Below are 9868 nucleotides of genomic sequence, written 5' to 3'. Positions count from 1 at the left end.
CACTGTCAAATCTGGTACATAGCGCACATGTCGTAACAAGTAAGATGCACCACTCGGTAATGACAGTCTCACATCTCCTGCACCTGCTATCACATGCACCGATCCATCGGTCAAATGTACACTGCCAAGCATCCCGCTAGAATAGCTACAAAGCCATTCACGATGCGGCGTGACATGAAACATAGCATCTGCGTCTAGCAACCACTGCGAAGGGAGTGCACTATCCACATGTATAGCATCTCGTGCATAGCTCGAGGTAACATCCCCGTCACTAGTATACTCCGACACTACATCTGCCTCAACTGTCAAAGAAACTGAGTCCATGGCATCACTACATACATCTCTGAGACTGCCATGTCTCCTACGATGTTGCATACGACAAAAACAACGCCCTCTAACGTGTCCAGAATGACCACAATACCAACATATCACTTGTCGGCGTACTCGTGAATGTACATGTCTCACATGAGTCCTTGATGACTCAGATCTATCATACATATCATGTAATCTGCGCCAAAGTGCTCTCGAAGTAGTCTCATACATAACAAGAGCATATACAGATTCCGCAAGGTGCAAAGAGAGCGTAGATAGTGCCATCTCCTCTAGCTCCTGCCACTGATCGTCAGACATGTTTGAAGATCTACCTGCATCACCACTCAATGGTCGATGCAACCCTCGCTGTGTCAATGCATCAAGCATACACTCTCTCCATGCTGCAAAGTCAGACCCATCAAACATGCACATTTTAGAGAGATCATAATCTGAGCGATCACCTGTCTCTGCCATGAGCACAATGTAGCAAACTAGAAAGCAAAACCACCTCACCAACAACACTTGGAAACTATCTACAAATACGGCTAGAAACACAATGTAAAACCTATGAGACACACTTCAAAATAGAGCTCCCTCAATGTCAATACAAGCCTCGCCTGCTCTAGTATCACACTGCAATCTGTGAGCTAATCACCAAGCCCACACTATGTGATATCAATGCATACACACGCACAAATCTCCCACCTGCAGAGAACACCGCACGCAAATGCTGAGTGCAACCCGCAATCTCTACCTAGATCGCATAAATGATGCACATAAAACTCCTGGGAAAATTTCGCCAGAGTTTCGTCAGTAAAACGGCCACAAAACCACTAACCAAACTGACTGCACGCTCAAAACCATGAGCAACCAAAGGGCATCAAACCGTACTCCAAATGCATGCACCAATCTCCACACTTTGCATACATCATTGCAAACACCTGCAAATCTACTACACAAATATCTGCTCTACCTGTGACTGTCAAAAAACATGCTCGAGGCATACATTGCCGAGCTCAAAATGCAATCACATTAGTCTCCCTGAGCATCAAACCACATAAGGCATACATCGTATCCTCCCACCTGTGAGGAAACTTGCAGCAAATATCACTCTCACATCTGAGAGCAAGCCATGTGTGGAATCCTCGACACACAATAAACAATTGCTGCTGCAAAAAATTCAGCGTTCAGAATTTTAAAATTCTGATATGACGAGCGCATCCAGAGCATGCCAAAACCCCAAGGTAGACTCCTGGATCACATGTATCCGAGTCCGGGTGTGAAAGCTATGCCAAAAAACGCTGTTTTCGGCCCAAAAACGCAACAAAAACTTGTTGCTGCTGCAGAAATTTCAGAGGTCAAAATCAGCTCAAATAGACATCACCATTGCGTGTGGAGCGTGCCAAAACCACAGGTTACACCTTAACCTTGCATAAATCGCATTCTGCATGCAAAAGGTATGCAAAAAACACTGTTTTTGGGGCCCGAAAAAATGACCTGCGGAAATGAAAATCTGCATTTTTCCTGCAAGTATGGCTGCAAATAACCATACACACGTGCAATACACTCTTCCCTCAATCTTAGGAATGCCACTGAAGCTTCCATGAGCACAGATCAGGTGGTTTCTCACCGATCTCAAGCTTCCACCGAAAGCGAGCTCACCATAGCCGAAAGCTCACTCCTTTATAGCACTCCGTCTGTCGCGAAGCCAAAGCTCTGATACCAATTGAAGGGGATCGGGGAGCACCACAGACGGAGAGTGAGAGAGAGAGAAGGAGACACACACACGATGTGGGTGGGGAGCCTCGAAGAGTGAGCAGCCCCCTATACACTTATGCTATGTATAAGGTATACACGTTAGTGGGCGCCCAGACTCTGGGCGGCCGGGCAAGGCACATACGCCTATACCCCAACAGGGAGACCTTTAATAAAGTCTATGCTTAAATGATTACTATAACCCTTCAATTTTTTCTTGATAATTTATTTTACATTGAATCTTCCGGAGAGTCTTACTAAGCACCGAGCAAACTTTATCGAGCGAACACAAAAACCGAGCGAAATCTAGGTGAAACAGGAGAGAGTGATGCCCCACCCAGACATCATCAAAAATGGGTGGAGTTGTAGACCAGCCTACAATCAGGAAAGACATCGAACAGGGACCCTCGAAGATCATGGTTCCAAAACTGCATTCTGAAGGGAAAAAGTGTCCGTTCGAGCAAGGTTGCAGCTAGAATTTGAGCCTGGCAGTGCTAGATCATGTGCAACAGACAATCAATCGGCAACTCAAGCATCAGAGTCCATGGGCGCAAAGTAAAGGACGAACTAGTCTTCATCACTCTTAATTAAATTCCCAATGAAAACTGTCGGCCTTGCTTTCGTATGAGTACAGCTAAGTGAGGTATACCCTAGAGAGAGAGAGAGAGAGAGAGAGAGAGAGAGAGAGAGAGAGAGAGAGAGAGAGAGAGAGAGAGAGAGAGAGAGAGAGAGAGAGAGAGAGAGAGAGAGAGAGAGAGAGAGAGAGAGAGAGAGAGAGAGAGAGAGAGAGAGAGAGAGAGAGAGAGAGAGAGAAAGGATGACAACCCCGGATGCCCACAGAATAGAAAAAAAGCATGCTAAATTTGTTCCGCGTACACGAAAGGCTCTAGGCTAGCTCTAGGTCAGAATTTGTGTCCTTTTCTCCATGTATCTTTTATATTGCATGAATCTGATCATAGTGGGTCGATTTATTCATTAGATAACATTTAAAATCTCCGATGAATCTCCTGTAATACATTCCGCGCCAGCGCGGTATGTTGAAGGCCCAAGAACTGGTAAACAGACTTATGGTCTTTTAAACAATTTCTTGATGAGACATGATCTCAAAGCACTTCGAACTCTGCTGCTTGCCCTTCCGCGCCGGCGCGGGAGGTTGAAGGGCCAAGAGCGGGTGCAGACAATCAAAGGGCATTTTTGCTGATGCACAAAACGAGGCAGCTTTGAACCGGACACCTTTGCGCTAATCTGATATACCCGTACTCAATCCGAAGGTATGTCATGCCTGCACGGTGAGTTTGAAGCACAAAAGGAGGCAGCTTTAAACCCCCTGTACTTTGTCGGAAGGTATGCCGAGAGCCAACGCGGTGGTGTTTCAAGCACAAAACGGTGGTGTTTCAAGCTGATCTCTGTCCGTACTTTGTCCAAGGGTATGCCGCAGCGGCGTGGTGGTGTTTGAATGCATTCCGCACATGGAGACTTTGCGAGAGGAAGCCATGGTGTACAGTAGTGCTGTACAGCTGCAAGCTGCACGTAAAGGCGCAATATGATTGGCGTCCATATAAGCTCGTGGGGCGCGAATATAGGCAGACAGGGATTTTAATTACGCGATGATGTATTTTGTTAAATGTTAATTATTGTTGTTATTATCACTATTTTTTTCATGTTAATAACATATCTAATGTCATGACCTACAAAAACTGGTAGAAAACGTAGAACCGGCGAGACAATCAACAATCCCGGCAGGCCCGGCGGGCTTAATATGAAACCCGGCGGGCCCGGCGGGACAAGCAAGAATCCCGCCGGGCCCGTCATGTACCCCCTCTATATTTGGAGGCTCTATATAACCCTTTTATAGACATCACATCACATCACCTCTTCCTCTAAATTTGGTCATCCTTTAAAATTTAGAAGAAAAACTAAAGGTAAAAAAATGAATAGTCTTTAAAAAAAAATTAAAACTTAATGTAACTCTGATCATGGATCATTTGTTCTTTTTTGGACTGAACTGATTCTTGAAAGAAGGTAGAAAGGTGAATCTTTGGGTCGGTATCTCTACATTTGGGATGGACTGATCTCATGTTTGGTTCACCGTTATATTTGCTAAACTGATTGCTATATTGATTAGAACTTCTAGCATGGGTCGTTAGTTCTTTTTTGGACTGAACTGATTCTTGAAAAGAGATAGAAAGGTGAATCTTTGGGTCGATATCTCTACTTTTGGGATGGACTGATCACATGTTTGATTCACCGCTGTATTTGCTTGCTATTCCGATTAGATCTCCAATCATGGGTCATTAGTTCTTTTTTGGACTGGACTGATTCATGAAAGGAGGTAGAAAGGTGAATCTTTGGATCGATATCTCTACTTTTGGGATGGACTGATCACATGTTTGATTCACCGCTGTATTTGCTTGCTATTCCGATTAGAGCTCCAATCATGGGTCATTAGTTCTTTTTTGGACTGGATTGATTCATGAAAGGAGGTAGGAAGGTGAATCTTTGAGTAGATATCTCTACTTTTGGGATGGACTGATCACATGTTTGATTCACCATTGTATTTGCTTGCTATTTCGATTAGAGCTCCAATCATGGGTCATTAGTTCTTTCTTGGACTGGACTGATTCATGAAAGGAGGTAGAAAGGTGAATCTTTGGGTCGATATCTCTACTTTTGGGATGGACTGATCACATATTTGATTCACCGTTGTATTTGCTTGCTCATGTTTGAGTAGATTGAGGTTTATTCCCTTCAGGCTTCACTACTACGCTTGTGTGTGATATTGATTATAACACTAATGTTTGGTTTGAATAATACTTGAAAGAAGAGATAGCATACTGAGCTATGTTTATTGGTATTGCAAGCATCCAATAAGTATGTCTTCCACTGGGAATGTGAGCGGTGATGTTGGTATCTCAAGCCTGGCTTCCTTGAGGAGACCTCCTACCTCGATGCCAGGTTCTGCTTTGCAGGGCACCACTTCGCAGGGCAAGCGAAAGGCAGGTGGAAAAAGTCCAGGACCCGAGTGGAATTTTTCCACAAATTTAAATAAGTATCAAGATTGGAAATGTAACTTTTGTGGCGAAGAGAAATCTAGAGAAGCACCAAGAATAAGGGATCATTTGCTAGGTGGCAATACCAGAATCCAAGGAGGAAAGTGCAAGGGCTTAGGTGCAGAAGAAGCAGCTATGCACTTAAAAGCTTTAATTGGTAATCTAATTTCCACGAGCAAAAGATCAAAACTCTCTACTTTCGACCATCACACCCCGGTATCGATAAGATCAAACCAGGACGAGGGATCATTGGGTGTAATGCCCACCAATGGAAGCACTCAAAGCAGGGAACCAACTTCTCATATCGATGGAACTACACCTCCAAACCATGGATCTCCTGACTTTTAGGTAGGATCGTCAAAAAGTAGACAGGTTAGCTTACAGACGAGCTTCAAAACGCTTGCCTTAGAAGAAGCACAACTTGCACTAGGTAAAGCCGTCTATTTCACTGGGGGATCATTGGCCATTGTCACCCGTGATGCATGGAAGTCAGTTTGGAAACGCATTGGGGAGTATGGTGCTGGATTTACCCCTCCAACATATCACCATATGAGAAACCAACTGTTGGATAAATGTTACACAAGCACACAATAGGATATTCAAAGGGTAATATTAAATGCAACATAACAATCTGGATACACCATAGTTAGTGATGGTTGGTCCAACGTTCAAAGGCGGCCATTGATCAATATCATGCTTGTATGTCCTCGTGGTGAATGTTTTATCAAAGCTATGGATAGCTCTCGTCAAATAAAGTCTGGCAGTTTTATAGCTGACATCATTGGCGACGCAGTTGAGGAACTTGGAAAAGAAAATGTTGTCCAAGTAATCATGGACAATGCCAAAAATTGTAGGGCTGCAGGTAGGATACTTGAGAGTCACTTCTCTCACCTATATAGTGTTGGTTGCAGTACACACAGCTTGAACTTGGTATTGCAATATTGGTACAAGAGTAATGACACAGAGTGGTTCAAATGGATAGTAGACAATGCTCGCTTAATAGTCAAGTTTGTTTGAAGAGTTAGAGGGTTCTTGACATGTACCGTCAGAGGATGTCTACTATGTTAAAACTGCCGTGCGAAACTAGATTTTGCACCAACTACTAAGCGGTAGAATTACTAATAAAAAATAAGAATGCTGTGATGGAGACATTTGTTTGTGCCACTTTTTCAGAATGGGAGGCTGGTCAAAGGGAGAAGATAAAAAGCAAAATAGGGGTGATCAGAGATCTACTAGCTGATCGCCACTTCTGGGATGATGTGGTGGATGTGCACAATGTCATGATGCCAATTATACTCGCATTACACCAACTGGATTCTGCCTTGCCTAACATAGGTAAGGTGTGGATGGCTTGGTGGAGTGTTCAAGAAAGCCTTGCAAATCCAGAGGAGCCCCATGAGCCAATTGTGAAGCCTTGGAAGAAACCATTCACTCAAAAGAGGAGAGAAGTTCTGAGAAAGTATGTGCATGGTCGATGGGTTGGAGCACATAGTCCACTACACAGCGTAGCTTTCTTATTGGATCTAGAGTATTGGGCAATGGAAATAGACAAACTTGATGAGGAGGTGCTGGAAGACTTTTATGATGTGATAGGCAGGTTTTATGCTGATCCTGATGAGCATGCATCAGCTGTTACTGATCTTACAAAGTTTAAACTCAAAGAGGGTAAGTTTGGTACAGAATTTGTGCAGAAACTTGCCACGGAGCAACCAGCATGGAAGTGGTGGTAGTGCACCCACCCTTAAACGCCTAGCTGTTAGAATCCTAGCCCAATGTGCATCCAATTCAAGTTCTGAGAGAAACTGGAGTACATATAAATATGTACATTCCACCATCAGAAACCGCCTTCTAAATTCAAGAGCTAAAAAATTGGTGTATATGTACTGCAACCATTGGCTATTGGCAAGAGTGCAAGCTGAGAACTACAAAGAGGAGATGCCGCACTGGACTTATGATGTAACCAATGATGAGGTGGACGAAGACAGTGAGATGCAAGGGGAATCTCATGAAGTAGAAACTACATGTACTTTAGAAGAGATTGAAGAGAATTTGGAAAGAAATTGAACCAACTTTGACCCATCGCAGTAAGCGACGGTGGTTTAATTAATAGATTATCGAATCCATTGAGTGACTTCTGTTTAAGTTCAGAAACTGTTTATCTTATAAGATTTTTTATATATTTAGTTTAAGGTTTAGACATTTGCTTAATAATAAACGAAGCCCTTAAAAACCTTTACAAGGCCACAAATCACTATTAAAGCTTCATAATATACAAAGCCCTAACAAATCTTTGCATTATCACATATCATAATTGAAGCTAAAGTGAAGACAATTCACAATTCACTAATAAATTCTCGCAAGACAACGAGTAAATGTTTTCAAATGTCACAAAAACTATCCAAGTGATAGTGAAATATTTGTGAGAATATCTTCATTCTCCTGTTCATGCTGACCTTTAAGCTTATTATAATCTTCAAACATTTTGAACATTGCATATAGCTTTTTGGATATCTCATACTCACATATAGCACAATGAAAGCTATTCATCATGCTTTGCATAAAGCATGATATATGGTACATATGTCCGCATGGCAAGCTGAAGTGACCACACCACTCATGAAAGAATGATCTACATATGGGGCAAGGACCACCGTGCTCACCAGAAGCTGGAGGGGCCTCAATAGATGTTGGGTGCTCAATCAATGTGGTAGCATTTTGTTTTTTTATAGTCGCCTCTAACTCTTTTATGTGGCGAGATAGCACCTTCACCTCCCTTTGCAAGTCTCTATTTAGGGTTTCTTCTGCATGAGAGCCTTGTGTAGCTTGTGATGCTTGCCTGAGTTGAGTTTGAAGCTCCTCCTTAACTTGGTGCACTTCCATTGATGCACCTTCTAGTGCCAATGACATCTCTTGCCGTGTGACGGTGATTGCACTGCTGCGAATGTCCTCAACCGTCATATGAGGTGTCCTTGAGCTGAAGTCCACTGCTTCACCCAAGACATAATGCATGTATAACATGTCGGCAAACCACAATGGACAATCCATATGATGCATAGGATGACCCATAACATCGAGATATATGTTCTCTCCATTGTCTCGTATGTCTGCATTAATGCATTGTGATAGCTTGAGTCGGCCTTTCTTGATGTTGTCATCTGCAATGCCTGGCCATATGGATTTGACCATTTCTCGGTCAACAATCCTGGAGTTCACCTCTTTCCATTGTGTATCCATTGGGTTGGCCCACTGGGAGCAACGAGCTGCAATTCGAGCGGTGTCATTCACTCCATCGCCTTGACAGATGGATCTGAGACGCTCAAAAGCGAGCTTAGCCCTTTGATTATCATTATCCATATCTTGATTAAACACTATACTTCAATTACGGCATACAAACTTAATGATAATCAATTGCTATAAGAGTAACCACCATTTTACGACAATCAATTGATATAAGAGTAACCACCATTTTACAACAATCAATTGATATAAGAATAACCACCATCTTACGACAATCAATTGATATAAGAGTAACCACCATTTTTAAAATCAATGAATGAAAATCAGTGATTCCACGTGGCTTATTGCTTGAAACTTAAGAGAAAAAACAAAACTCATAGAAAATTTGTTGTCTATTGAGATATAACAAAGTGTTTTTATTACTCATACATCATCCATGGCGCATAAAACCCAAATTTTAAAAGTGCTTTTATAAGTCAAAAGTATCAGAAAACCCTGCTTCATAAAGTACATCATATATCCATCAAAATAAGGCTACACTCATTTCAGAGGGAGGGCATAAGCATCGTTCTGGCTGGGCTTCAAATCTTTCTAATTCTTCGTCCAAAAGTGCCAAGGTCTTTCTCTCTGTGGATTTCTTCCTCACCCAACCTTCCACAACAATCCTAGATATGGCTTGTACCTCCACTGAAACCTTATGTTTCAACCAATCTGTGCTATAGTAGTCAGAGAACTCTCCACAAAACTTACAAAATTTCCATATCACCCATCCTATGGCGTACACATCTGTGGCCTTGGTCCATGGGAACGGGTGATTTCCATCTAGTAACTCAGGAGCTCGCCAAGGATGAAGCTTTTGCCAGTTTTCATCTGTATTGTTGGTCTTTGTGTCTCTAAGCCAACACGCAGAGACAATCCCCAATCAATTATTCCAATATGGGGAGTGAGATCCTTGGTAAAGTCCAACATGATGTTCCATGGATGGAGATCATTGTGGATCACTCCCTCATCATGTGAAAATCGCAATGCCTTCACCAAGGCATGGATCAACGAGGGAGCATGATTGCACAGGCTCTTGATACGTGTTTTCTGGTCTTCAGAGGGCTGCTCCCATTTAAAGTCTTCAAGGATCTTTCCTTTCCCCTCTTTATGCGCTACAAGCATCGTGAAAGAGCCATGTGGATGGGGCATTGTCTCCATAAGATCACCTAAAGTTCCCCCATTGAAGTATGGGAATATCAGAAACCATGGAAACGTTACAGAGTGGGCAATACTCCTCACAATCCCTCTATGGTTGAGATCTACCCCACTTTCTGATGCAAAGCTTTTCCATTGATGCTTGGCTTGTTCTTTGAACTGCTTGGCACAATAAGTATTCGTTGCAGGAAGGAAACTGATCCCTTTGATTTGAACTTGCCACCCTGTGCCATAAGCCCCTGACCCAAGTTTCTTGATCTTCTTAATGGACTTATTTGGAATTCGTAGAGTCATACTACATTCAGAATTGTATATAC

Source organism: Adiantum capillus-veneris, chromosome 26 (assembly GCF_014529385.1).
Source record: "Adiantum capillus-veneris isolate H3 chromosome 26, ASM1452938v2, whole genome shotgun sequence".
Taxonomy (NCBI): Eukaryota; Viridiplantae; Streptophyta; class Polypodiopsida; order Polypodiales; family Pteridaceae; genus Adiantum; species Adiantum capillus-veneris.
Note: the sequence above shows the minus strand (reverse complement) of the source record.